Below are 12,830 nucleotides of genomic sequence, written 5' to 3' on the forward strand. Positions count from 1 at the left end.
ATATTCCTCTAAATTCTACATCAATTATATCCATTATTAATAAATAGTGAGTAATTGCAAGTTTTTTGTTTAAAATGCTTAGACTCCAGGACAATTCTTACTGAAGGTTATTGTTGGGGTTATGGTACTGGCTTAGCACCCCACAGAACACAGGACCCATTCCTTAGACACATTAATTATTGTCCCAAGAACACATTGTGCAGAATTTACTGCAAGCATTGAATTCCGCACTGTCTAGTCTGAATGTCGCACTTATGAGACAATGCACCTCTTTAAAAGAACTGCACAATAGTTTTAAGGTAAATAACCAGTATTTCTAGCATCCAAGTTTGTTGGAATTCTTAAACACATCTGTCAAATATAACATCTTGCCCTATATTTCCCTACTTGCCTCGTATTTGGAACTTTCTACTTCTTTCCATTCTCCATAAATATGAAACCAATTTATTTCTAGCTTCTCACAAAGATTGCCTTCTGAAGTAAAAGGCATGTCTAATTCAGATAAGGGCTCCACTTTGGAAGGTATTTTGTGTGAAACCTATTATGTAGTAACACTTGTTCCCAGATACCTACTGCTGTTTGTTTTTAATTAACAGGGGATGCGCGTTTCCAGATGTTTAGAATTATGAAAGAAAAATAAATTGCGTCAAATGAGTTTCAGTCTGGTCTCTGTTGTAAAATATTACTTGCATCATCTTTCATTAACCCCCTGATAATGGAGTCAATTGGCACAATCTTGTGCTTTCTCCCGTGCCAAGTTTGGTGGCATTCAGGCATTTATTCAGATGGGTGGGGACCCTGTCACTTTCCCAAATCCAGCTTGATTAAATCTGTGGTGAGAAGGCCTGCGGATGGCCTTGTCAATCACATTGTGTGGCAATTATCTTGTTAAGGAAATTGCTAGTTAAACATGTGACATTGATTGTCCTATACAGAGACAGCTGGAACACTTCAGTAGCGAGCTTCGTGTACATTAGTAGCACTGAGGAAGTGCCTTACAATAAATGGCTTGAACCTAAAAGACCAGTCTGTATTGATTCTTCCACCAGTCATTTGTTGTGAGTAACAGACAACCCACCCCACCGCTAATTGATGGCATTAATTGTCCAGTTAAGGACCTCATCCTGCCACCATCGGTATTAACCCAGCAGTGGGCGGGGGCTCGTCATGCAGGGGAAGGAACCCGTGCTAGGGATCTGATCAAGAAAGTCCATTGAGAGCCACCCCACCAATCCTCCTCCCTGAGCTCCTCCTCCCCCAGCCCTCCCACCACCACCACTTACCTGTGGCCTGGAATCCAGTAACAACCCTTGGCCTTGGGTGGGTGTTAAATAAGCAGCAGCCACCACCTCCTTGGTGGTGCTGCCATTCATTAGAGCTGCTAGCCTCTGATTGGCAGGCCGGACTTCCACCCCTGGGTTTTGTAATCTCAGGTGAAGGCCCAAAACTGGACTTCCATGTGCCTGAGTGGCTCAAGAAAAGAGGCAACACTGGGCTCTCACTGGCTGTTTGGCCAGCATCTGAGACTCCAGCCATTGCCTCCACTAGATTCTGCCCATTATGTTGTGTTTGATAAGGCAGTGACTCCTTTCCTACTCTTCACACAAAGGCATTAATCCCAATTATTCTGTGTGTATTTTTTGTATAAAGAATCAAACTACTCCATTTCCTGATTTAAGGATTTGCTTTGTAATTTTGAAAGGACACAATAGGTGTTTGTAGCCACTAATATCCGTGGATTGGATGTGACTAAAATTGAGGGCAAGAGGTTTGGAAATACTGAAAAGGTTTTAAACCCTGACTCCCATTGCTGAGTGTTATGGAGCTACTTCAGTATGGGTGAGATGGTGCTGGAGGGCAGAATACCATGCCATACAGCATTGAAGATGCTCGTACTGTCCACTGTGTTGTGTCAGCATTTTTGAAAGAGCTATCCAATTAGATTCACTGACCTGCTCTTTTCCCATAAACCTCCACATTTTTACTTTTCAATTAAATATCCAATTCGGCCTTGAGAGTTGATGTTGAACTTGATCCACTCTTTCAGGTTGTGCAGGCCAGATCATAACTGGTCACATTGATTTTTATTATTGAATTCTGATGATGAAAACGAAAGCTGGTCCCATCCCTAATGTTGACTGGGTGGCACCTCAAGCTCATAAATGTGACCCAAAGTCCACTTTCATGGTAGACGACAAGGGAGGCTGCCAGACATAGGCCTTCATACTCCTCTCTTCTCTCCACCCCACCTTGCCCCAGGTCCTAGTCAGGTAGAGCCAAGATGCTCTTAGCCTGTCTGTATGGCTGTGACATGGCACCAGCACTGATATGGCTGTGACGAGGCCTGGACCCAGAAGCCTGGACCCAGAATCATGGACATAAAACTTTAATCATTGCTACAGACCCGAAAGGCATTGAGAGCTGCAAATTCATTTGGGACATGTTGTGGGGGTGGAGAAGGAATGTACCAGTTCCCTTTATAAGCTTTGACGGTTTTGATGGATGTCCCTTTCAGATTTTCTAATGTAATGGATGCTAGGTACAAGACTTGATGCCAGATTCCCACGGTCAACTGTGTATTTAGCAAGCCCAGCAGCCTCAGATAAAAGGAGGGGATAAGCCATGTAAGGGTCCTCCCCCACATTTGCATGACTCCCCCAATGCTTGTGCTGTTGTCCCAGTCACAGAGAAGAGGGGATCCATTTTCATAGCTCACAAGTAAATTGATTGTCCTTTCATCCTTGCCATTCTGCTGATAGCTGGCAAGAGTGGACAGCACAAAGAATGAAAGCTGCTGAATGCATATTTTTCTTTGCCCTTGCATCAAAAAATAACCTAATGTCCCTTTAGCCTCCTGTGGTTAGTTTGTGATTATCTCTGTTTGCTGCCAGGATGGGTTATTCTTTGTTCCTTTTCTCCTAACATTATCGAGCTTTCCTGGTCTACATAGCTCTGACTACAGAGGCGGGATGAATATCTACTCCCAGAACTATGTCTATATGATGATCTAGTATCATGCACCAGTGTGTGTAAAACATTTACATTCTTTATTGTCAGGAGGTACTTGACTTCTGCTTAAGATCTGACCACAGCAAGATGGCAGATGTTTCATCACGATGGGGGAAAATACAACCCAGGATCTCCTACTGTAGAACTGTTCTTTACTGGGACACAAAAGCCTATGAGTCCCTGTGAAGATATCGGGAATGGTTCAGCTAGGAAGCTGTGGACACCATACTTCCCAAGCCATTAGCTCGTTTTATTATGCTGTCTGTCCAAAAGACAACATGATATAGGAGCAGAGGTAGCCCATTCGACCCATCAAGTCTGCTCAGCCATTCAATGAGATCATAACTGATCTGATGTGATAATCCTCAACTCTACTTTCCCGCCTTATCCACATAACCCTCTATTCCTTTACTGACTAAAAATCTGTCAATCTCAGCCTTGAACACACTTAACAATCCAACCTCTACAGAATTCCACAGATTCACTACCCTCTAAGAGAATAGATTTCTCCTCATCTCGGTCTTAAATGTGTGACCACCTATTCTGAGATTATGCTGTCTGGTCCTAGGCTCTCCCACTGGGGGAAACAATCTCTCAGCATTTCCCCTATCAAGCCCCCTATATGTCTCAATAAGGTTGCCTCTCATTCTTCTTTTGGCTAAAAGCAATCTTTATAGATTTACATCAGAGGAAAAGGCACCTTTACAACACGTGGACCCACCTGATTTCTACAATCTTCTGTTGCATGCCTCTTCATTTATAAGCGAAAAATAAGAATTCCATAAGAAGTAAGTTTTATATATGTAACTATGGCCCCAACATTTTTGTAGTGTGGGAAGGTATAAGCTGCAATAGATTGTCTAAGAGATGATGTGGAGATGCCGGTGTTGGACTGGGGTAAACACAGTAAGAAGTTTAACAACACCAGGTTAAAGTCCAACAGGTTTATTTGGTAGCAAAAGCCACACAAGCTTTCGGAGCTCTAAGCCCCTTCTTCAGGTGAGTGGGAATTCTGTTCACAAACAGAGCATATAAAGACACAGACTCAATTTACATGAATAATGGTTGGAATGCAAATACTTACAACTAATCAAGTCTTTAAGAAACAAAACAATGTGAGTGGAGAGAGCATCAAGACAGGCTAAAAAGATGTGTATTGTCGCCAGACAAGACAGCCAGTGAAACTCTGCAGGTCTAGGCAACTGTGGGGGTTACAAATAGTGTGACATGAACCCAATATCCCGGTTGAGGCCGTCCTCGTGTGTGCGGAACTTGGCTATCAGTTTCTGCTCAGCGACTCTGCGCTGTCGTGTGTCGCGAAGGCCACCTTGGAGAACGCTTACCCGAATATCAGAGGCCAAATGCCCGTGACCGCTGAAGTACTCCCCAACAGGAAGCACTGTCTGGAGACAATACACATCTTTTTAGCCTGTCTTGATGCTCTCTCCACTCACATTGTTTTGTTTCTTAAAGACTTGATTAGTTGTAAGTATTCGCATTCCAACCATTATTCATGTAAATTGAGTCTGTGTCTTTATATGCCCTGTTTGTGAACAGAATTCCCACTCACCTGAAGAAGGGACTTAGAGCTCCGAAAGCTTGTGTGGTTTTTGCTACCAAATAAACCTGTTGGACTTTAACCTGGTGTTGTTAAACTTCTTACGTTGTCTAAGAGAGCCAGAACTTGAGGCATAACCTGGTTGCCCGGGACTGCAGTTCCATGTAATAAACAGTGGGAATCTCAATGGAATGAGATCTTTACTTGCCCTCCCTATCTCACCACTCAACCTTGCCTCCCCATGTTCCTGAGCTTCCTTAAGAATTCCACCACTAATAAGCTCAGCAGGATCCAAGTGTGGGCGGCGCGGTAGCACAGTGGTTAGCACTGCTACTTCATAGCTCCAGGGACCTGGGTTCGAATCCCAGCTCGGGTCACTGTCTGTGTGGAGTTTGTTCGTTCTCCCTGTGTCTGCGTGGGTTTCCTCCGGGTGCTCCAGTTTCCTCCCACAGTCCAAAGATGTGAGGGCTAGGTTGATTGGCCATTCTAAATTGTCCCTTAATGCCCCGGGATGCATAGGTTAGAGGGATTAGTGAGTAAATATGTAGGGATATGGGGATAGGGCCTGGGTGGGATTGTGGTTGGTGCAGACTCGATGGGCTGAATGGCCTCTTTCTGCACTGTAGGATTCTATGATTCTATGATAGGTCAGTGGAGCTGGTATAAGTCCCACCCTGAGCCTTACTAAGGTTTGCTGCCAAAGGTAATTGGTCCCGGCCGTGATCGATTAGCTTTACAATAATAATCATGTTTCCCTCTTGGAAATGAAGGGAATTTGTCCCATTTCATTGGCCTATGAGAGTCATCAGCATGGCAAGTGTTGCTCCAACACTGAGGCCTGCAGTCAGAGCTGGAGCCTCTGTTCTATCTATATAGGCCTTATCCATTCATTATAACTATAGGCTCTAACCCCCAATTTGAGATGGAGCCATGGTTTTGGCTCCAGCCACACATTCACCAGGTGGAGCTAGTGACCCCAGAATATTTGTTGAGAGAAGCTGTGGTGCCCAGGTAAAGAATACATATGTTTACTGATCATAGAGTCCTCCAGTGCAGAAGAAGGCCATTCAGCCCATCGAGTCTGCACCGACCACAATCCCACCCAGGCCCTTTCCCCATAACCACATGCATTTACCCTAGTTAGTTCCCCTGACACTAAGGGGAAATTTAGCAAGGCCAATCCACCTAACCCGCACATCATTGGACTGTGGGAGGAAACCGGAGCACCCGGAGGAAGCCCCAGACAGATACTGGGAAAATGTGTAAACTCCACAGTGTCAGATAAAATGCACATAAAAAATGACATCACATAAGAACATAAGAAATAGGAGCAGGAGTAGGCCATCTAGCCCCTCGAGCCTGCCCCGCCATTCAATAAGATCATGGCTGATCTGAAGTGGATCAGTTCCACTTACCCGCCTGATCCCTATAACCCCTAATTCCTTTACTGATCACTGATCTTGTGCTTCTGTATTATTTTATCTTTAAATAAATCTAGATAGGCAGTTTAACCCTGAGCACAGTTGTCTTAAAATTTAGTATTCTTCCACCTTCTGAGTTGATCGGAGATAAAAGGCAAGTTTCTTACACACAGTCTAACTTCCCAAATGCCAAGGCAGTCAAAGTAAGTTGACAAGTGGCTAAATGTAGAAGCACAAGACTTCATTAGTGGATGCTTGAACATAATGGATAATTGCTCAGAAAAATAGGTGGAAAGGAAGAAAAATCTTAACTTTCAGTATACGATTTCTTAAGGTGTTCCTGAAATGTGCAATTTCACGTCAACACTCCCAAAGTGCAAAATGTACCTTTATGCTTCAATTATTCCTACCTGTGCACTAGAGAGATTTTACTTGGTGTTTATCTTCTGTTTTCTCTTCAACATCAGTTTTGGCCAGGTACGGTACAAGGAAATCACTTTGTTGTATGTTTGCATCTGCAAAATATAAAGCTGTACCTGGATGTTCACACATGTACATCACATTCAATATCCTGGTTTCTAAGAAGCTAGGTGATAGGTTTGTTTGATATAGTGTATAACTGTCTAGGATCTTCCTCATATGACCAAATAACAATGAGTTGACAACCTAAATTGAAAGCTATCTATCTTCACCAATGCACAGCAAATCCCATAATGGCAGTTTGAGAGTTTGAATTCAGCTTTTGCGATAAGATACAAAGCTGGATCAGTTTAGGTGACCACAAAGTTGTTGGATTGTCATAACATCTTTCTGGTTTACTTCTGCCCTTTAGGAAAGGAGCACCTGTCATTCTTACTTGAGGCTGAATTCTCACCACAGGTAGGAAGCTCAAGCCAGAAGTTTTCCTAACTCAAGAGACCTCAAAAGGCCCCTGCCCACCATATTTTCATTCTTGGGTGATGGGGGGATAGGATGGAGTCAGGCCCACTACCTCCAGAGGCAATAATGGACGTGGGCAAGTATCAAGACCTGCCCCAGGCATTAGTTAGAAGGCCTGCTCCAGTTCTCTGGGACCTCAGCCAGTTGTATTAAAGGCTTTAGGAGCCTCTAGTTCTCTCCTATTGCACCCTGCACTTCCCCACCCACTTCCCATGCACTGTCCATATCCCTTCCATGGCCAGCACCGCCCCCCCACCTCCTCCTCTGCATTCTGCATGCTCACTGACCCACTATTCACCATACTATATCAATCAGCTATATAATAACAATGCTGAGTCTTGAAATGCACTTTAAAAACACCCATCTAGAAACCTGCTTTATAAAAAAACTGGTCCATGTACAACCTTAAAAAGTGTCAGTCATTACAGTATCAATAACAGAAGCTTTACCTCACTTCATCCCCCTTAATGTTGTCCAAATAAACATAGATATTGAAAGAAAGAGTTCAAAGAATAACTTCTTATAAGCTAATAAAGATGTCAATCAATCAGAACAAATACTTTGCTTCCACCTGTGAAAACAGATGTCTGCTGAGCTAATCCATTAGCGAGTTTAAGAGCTCAGCCAAGCATTTATAATGAAGTCAGCTGTGAACTGTATCAATAGAAATAGAAACATCTATTTCTCCAGGTAGTCATATTAATTTAAAAAAATAAAATTATCTATTTGCTCTATTATTTAATGTGTTTTAAATATCTTATTAACAGATTATATATTCCTTAATAGGATGAATACTTCTCTCAAATAACAGTTTTTCCATTTGTATCAAATTTGTAGCACTTAACCTACTGTGCTGCATTATAGTTGGTTCCTTTTTGTATTTACTGAATTAAAGAATGTTTATTTTTAAAGTGCACATTTGTTGTCCATAATTGGTTGCGCTGAGATGATATAGTGGAACTTTCTCCTTGAATAGTGAACTCCTTGTGATGATGAAGCTCCTAAGATGGTCTCGGGTCAGGAATTTCAGGGTTTGAACTCGGTGACTATGAGAGAGTGGTGAAATATGTCCAAGCCAGGATGGCATGCAGCTTGTAGATGATGATGATGTTTTGATGACATTGCTGTTTTTGATCTCCTTGGTGGTAGAGGTCCCTGGTTTGGGAGACATAGTTGAAGTAAACCAAGTGAGTTTGTGCAGCATATCATGGTGATTTCACATACTGTAGCCATAGTGTACCAATGGCAAAGGCATTGAATGTTGACTCTCTCAGGATTATAAAAGAAATAATAATGTCTAGTTACTCTTTGATGTTCTTAGCAGCTCCATAATTGTATGTAATACATGTGGGCATAGTGCGAGTGTTAAGCAGTACCTGTGCAATAGAAAAAAAGTGGAGCTTTTAAATAGCATACAAAAAGGTAACACAATTGAGTTTGAATCCAATTCAGAATGATGGGATACAAATTTCCACTCGTGCTGCTGCTCATGTTTGCCTCGTCTCCTTTACAGGTGAACCCTTCTGTTCACAGGCAGGTACCTTTTCATGTTACATCTGTGGTCATTTCTGTTCTCACTTTCTATCTTCACCCTTTTGTACTGAACATAAATATTCTGCTGTTGAAGTGAAGATGGATACAAAATTGGCCAGAGGAAGAGATGTACCAAAAGTACAATGAGGAGGTGACGAGGAAAAATTAACATGAGCACAAGGTTGTTGTTAAAAGTAACATGAGGAGGAGATGCACAGTTAGCAGTTCAGCCACCCACTGACCATAAAGGAAAGGAATGTCAGGCATGGTGTGCTATAGTGGCCGATCCACTACCAACCATTTTTCACAACTGCAGAAAGCTAAAGTTATTTGTCCTATTTGTAGCATGACAGATAGGTCTTTTAAGGGGTCCTGAACATTAAAATAGGAAACACAGGTAAAAACTTCTTTGAATTGGTACTTTGCCATTTGATGGGTTCGGCATGAACTGGTGGTTGCAGGGCAATCCTTGGGTTACCATCAGCACATGTGATGTGACACCTTGAGAAATTTCAACTGGTGTCTAGCTTTATAAATTGCCTTTAGATAATAACTACTGCAGAAAAATGTCACTTTTAAGATGTGACCTCCAAATGACCACATAATCAAATACTCTTTTATTTAATTGGTCAGAAACAATATGCTTCGCAGTTGGCTTGCACCTTAGGAAGTTAGATGGATAATACACGGTTGTACCCCTTATGTTTTTGTGTACTTCAAATAAGAACAAACTGCCAGCTATACACGATATGGGTATTACTGAAGTTAATGTTGGATTTCTTGTAAAACCTGTTTCACCTCTCATGGAAATAAACTTAATTTAGATGAGATATTAAACTTGGGGCCAGCTTCCCAGTTTGGGTGGGTTTTAAAAATCCCATTTTTTGAAGAGAGTAAAAACTTCTCCCAGTATCCTGGATGCCATTTAGCCTACAACTAAGTGTCAGCCTTGGCTCTATTGTGGCCACAGGGATCAGTGCTGTCCAGTGCCTTGACTATTTACAATCTATTATAATGACTTGGATAAAAGAACCAAGTGTATGGTTGCTAAAATTGCCAATGACACGAAGATTGGTAGGAGAGTAAGCTGTCAAGAGGAGGTAAAGAGTCTACAGAGAGATTGCAAATAATTTAAGTTAGTGAGCAAAGGATTTAGCAGGGGAAGTATAATATGTGAATTTGTCCATTTTGGCATGAAAAATAGGAGAGCAGTATATTATTTAAATGGAGTGAGATTGCAGAACTCAGTGGTACAGAGGGATTGGAATGTCCTGGTATATGAATCATAAAATGTTAGTATGCAGTTACAAAGATGAGGAAGACAAATGGAATGTTGGCATTTATTGCAAGGGGAATGGAATATAAAAGAAGGGAGGTTTTACTGCAACTGTACAGGGCACTAGTGAGACCAGACATGGAATACTGTGTATCACTTTCATCTCCTTATTTGAAAAAGGATATTACTGAGTTAGCAGTTCAGAGAACGTTCATTTGACTTGTTCCTGGGACGAAGGGTTTATGTTATGAAGAAAGGATTTGGACCAACTAGAAAAATGGGCTGAAAAATGGCAAATGGAATTTAACGCAGACAAGTGTGAGATATTGCACATTGGAAAGACAAACCAAAGTAGAACGTACAGGGTAAATGGTAGGACTCTGAAGAGTGCAGTTGAACAGAGGGATCTGGGAATACAGGTACAGAATTCCCTAAAAGTGGCATCACAGGTGGATAGGGTCATAAAGAGTGCCTTTGGTACACTGGCCTTTATAAATCGGAGTATTGAGTATAAAAGTTGGAGTGTTATGGTAAGGTTATATAAGGCATTGGTGAGGCCGAATTTGGAGTATTGTGTACAGTTTTGGTCACCTAGTTACAGGAAGGATGTAAATAAGGTTGAAAGAGTGCAGAGAAGGTTCACAAGGATGTTGCCGGGACTTGAGAAGCTGAGTTACAGAGAGAGATTGAATAGGTTGGGACTTTATTCCCTGGAGCGTAGAAGATTGAGGGGAGATTTGATAGAGGTGTATAAGATTTTGATGGGTATAGATAGAGTGAATGCAAGCAGGCTTTTTCCGCTGAGGCTAGGGGAGAAAAAAACCAGAGGGCATAGGTTAAGGGTGAAAGGAGAAAAGTTTAAAGGGAATATTAGGGGGGGCTTCTTCACGCAGAGAGTGGTGGGAGTGTGGAATGAGCTGCCGGATAAAGTGGTAAATGCGGGATCACTTTTAACATTTAAGAAAAACTTGGACGGGTTCATGGATGAGAGGGGTGTGGAGGGATATGGTCCAAGTGCAGGTCAGTGGGACTAGGCAAAAAATGGTTCGGCACAGACAAGAAGGGCCAAAAGGCCTATTTCTGAGCTGTAATTTTCTATGGTTCTATGGTTCTAAAGATTGAACAAGTTGGGCCTTTACCCATTGGAGTTTAGAAGAATGAGAGGGGATCTTATTGAAATATGTACAATCCTGAGGGGACTTGACAGGGTGGATTATGGGAGAATAGTTCCTCTTGTGGAGGAGACCAGAACAAGCGGACAGTGTTTAAGAATAAGGCAGAGATGAGGACAATTTTTCTCTCCCAGAAGGTTGTTAGCCTGTGGAATTCTCTTCTCCAGTGAACAGTGGACCTGAGTTATTGAACTTATTCAGGGTTGAGGGTTAGATAGATTTTCAATAGACAAGAAACTTGGGGGTTATGGGAGGGTGGGCAGACAGGAAGTGCAATTGAGACCACAACCAAAACAGCCATGATCTTATCGAATGGCAGAGCAAACTCAAGGGCCAAATGGCCTAATTCTGCTACTAGGTCCTATATTCATATGCCGCTGAGACAGAAGGTTGCGGGTTCATGTCCCACTGGAGTGTACAATAAATTCAGAGTAATACTGGAGGAGTGCTGTCATTAGAATGAGATAACTGCCCTCTCGGTCAAATATGAAAGGTCCCAAAGCATTATTTGAAGACAAGTGGAGAAATTCCCCCAACGTCGGTGACTAGCATCTATCCTTCAATCAACAAAGCAAGGTCTCTAGCCATTTATCTCATTGCTGTTTCTCAGACCTTTGTGTGCCTACACTTCTAAAGTATTTCCTTAGCTATGCAGTACTACAGGATATCCTTAGAATGTGAAGGTCACTATGTAAATGCAAAGTTCTTATTTCAACAAAAAACAGCAGAAATTGTTGACTTATCTCATTGCTGCTCATGGGATGTTACTGGCATTAAGTTTATTTATTAGTGACAAGCAAGGCTTACATTAACATTGCAATGAAGTTACTGTGAAATTTCCCTAGTCGCCATATTCCGGCACCTGTTCGGGTCAATGCACCTAATCCGCACGTGTTTCAGACTGTGGGAGGAAACTGGTGCACCCGGAGGAAACCCACGCAGACACGTGGAGAACGTGCAAACTCCACACAGACAGGGTCCCAAGTCGGGAATCAAACCCGGTTCCCTGGTGTTGTGAGGCAGCAGTGCTAATCACTGTGCCACCGATTAAACAGCTGCTGTGTTTGTCTGCATAGCACACTTCAATGATAATTCATTGCATATGAGGTACTTTGAGACATTTTAATGATGTGTTAAAGAGCCCTATAAATGCAAGCCTTTTATAATTGCTATAACATTTCCTCCATGGAGCCTTGATTTCACTGTGCAGATATGTATATTAGAAATGGTTCTTGCAAAACAGGCTGCACAAAATAAAAAGTTAAAGATTGTAACAATGTAATGAAGTGATGTGAAAAGGAATTATCAAAAAGCTTCAAACAGATTATGGATGTGCTGACATTTATTATATACATTAAATATTTCACTTTATATAGTCACCCAACACTCTTTTCTTAGTCCAGTTTTAATACTTTTGAACATTGGTACAACTTCCTCCCACCCAAATATGATTGAATAGTTAAAGCTTGACACTTGGGTTTGTTACATAGTAAATAGAAGCAGGAGTAGGCCATTCAGCCCTTCAAGCCTGCTCCACCATTCATTTTGATTATGGCTGATCATCAAATTCAATATTCTGATCCCGCCTTCCCCCCCCTATCCCTTGACCTGGGGTGGCACGGTGGCACAGTGGTTAGCACTGCTGCCTCACAGCACCAGGGACCCAGGTTTGATTCCCGGCTTGGGTCACTGTCTGTGTGGAGTTTGCATATTCTCCCCGTGTCCGTGTGTGTTTCCTCCGCGTGCTCCAGTTTCCTCCCACAGTCCAAAGATGCATTGGACTGTGCATTTGGTGCATTGGCTATGTTCAATTCTCCCTCAGCGTACCCGAACAGGTGCCAGAGTGTGGTGACTAGGGGATTTCCACAGTACCTTCATTACTATGTGAATGTAAGCCTACTTGTGACTAATAAATAAACTTT

General features: G+C 42.3%; 1 protein-coding gene and 1 long non-coding RNA gene across 3 annotated transcripts in view; one reads left to right on the forward strand and one right to left on the reverse strand.

Moving 5' to 3' along the window:
- The window catches only part of LOC144498690 (A disintegrin and metalloproteinase with thrombospondin motifs 20-like), a 417,617-nt gene that overhangs the window by 304,034 nt on the left and 100,753 nt on the right, over positions 1–12,830 (forward strand). The gene's annotated exons all lie outside the window — the stretch shown is intronic.
- LOC144498691 (uncharacterized) overlaps positions 7,273–12,830 on the reverse strand; it is a 52,651-nt gene continuing 47,093 nt past the window's right edge. The window contains exon 5 of the long non-coding RNA XR_013498743.1: positions 7,273–8,082. This is a non-coding gene — a long non-coding RNA (uncharacterized LOC144498691). The remainder of the gene's footprint in view (positions 8,083–12,830) is intronic.

Source organism: Mustelus asterias, chromosome 9, assembly GCF_964213995.1.
Source record: "Mustelus asterias chromosome 9, sMusAst1.hap1.1, whole genome shotgun sequence".
Taxonomy (NCBI): domain Eukaryota; kingdom Metazoa; phylum Chordata; class Chondrichthyes; order Carcharhiniformes; family Triakidae; genus Mustelus; species Mustelus asterias.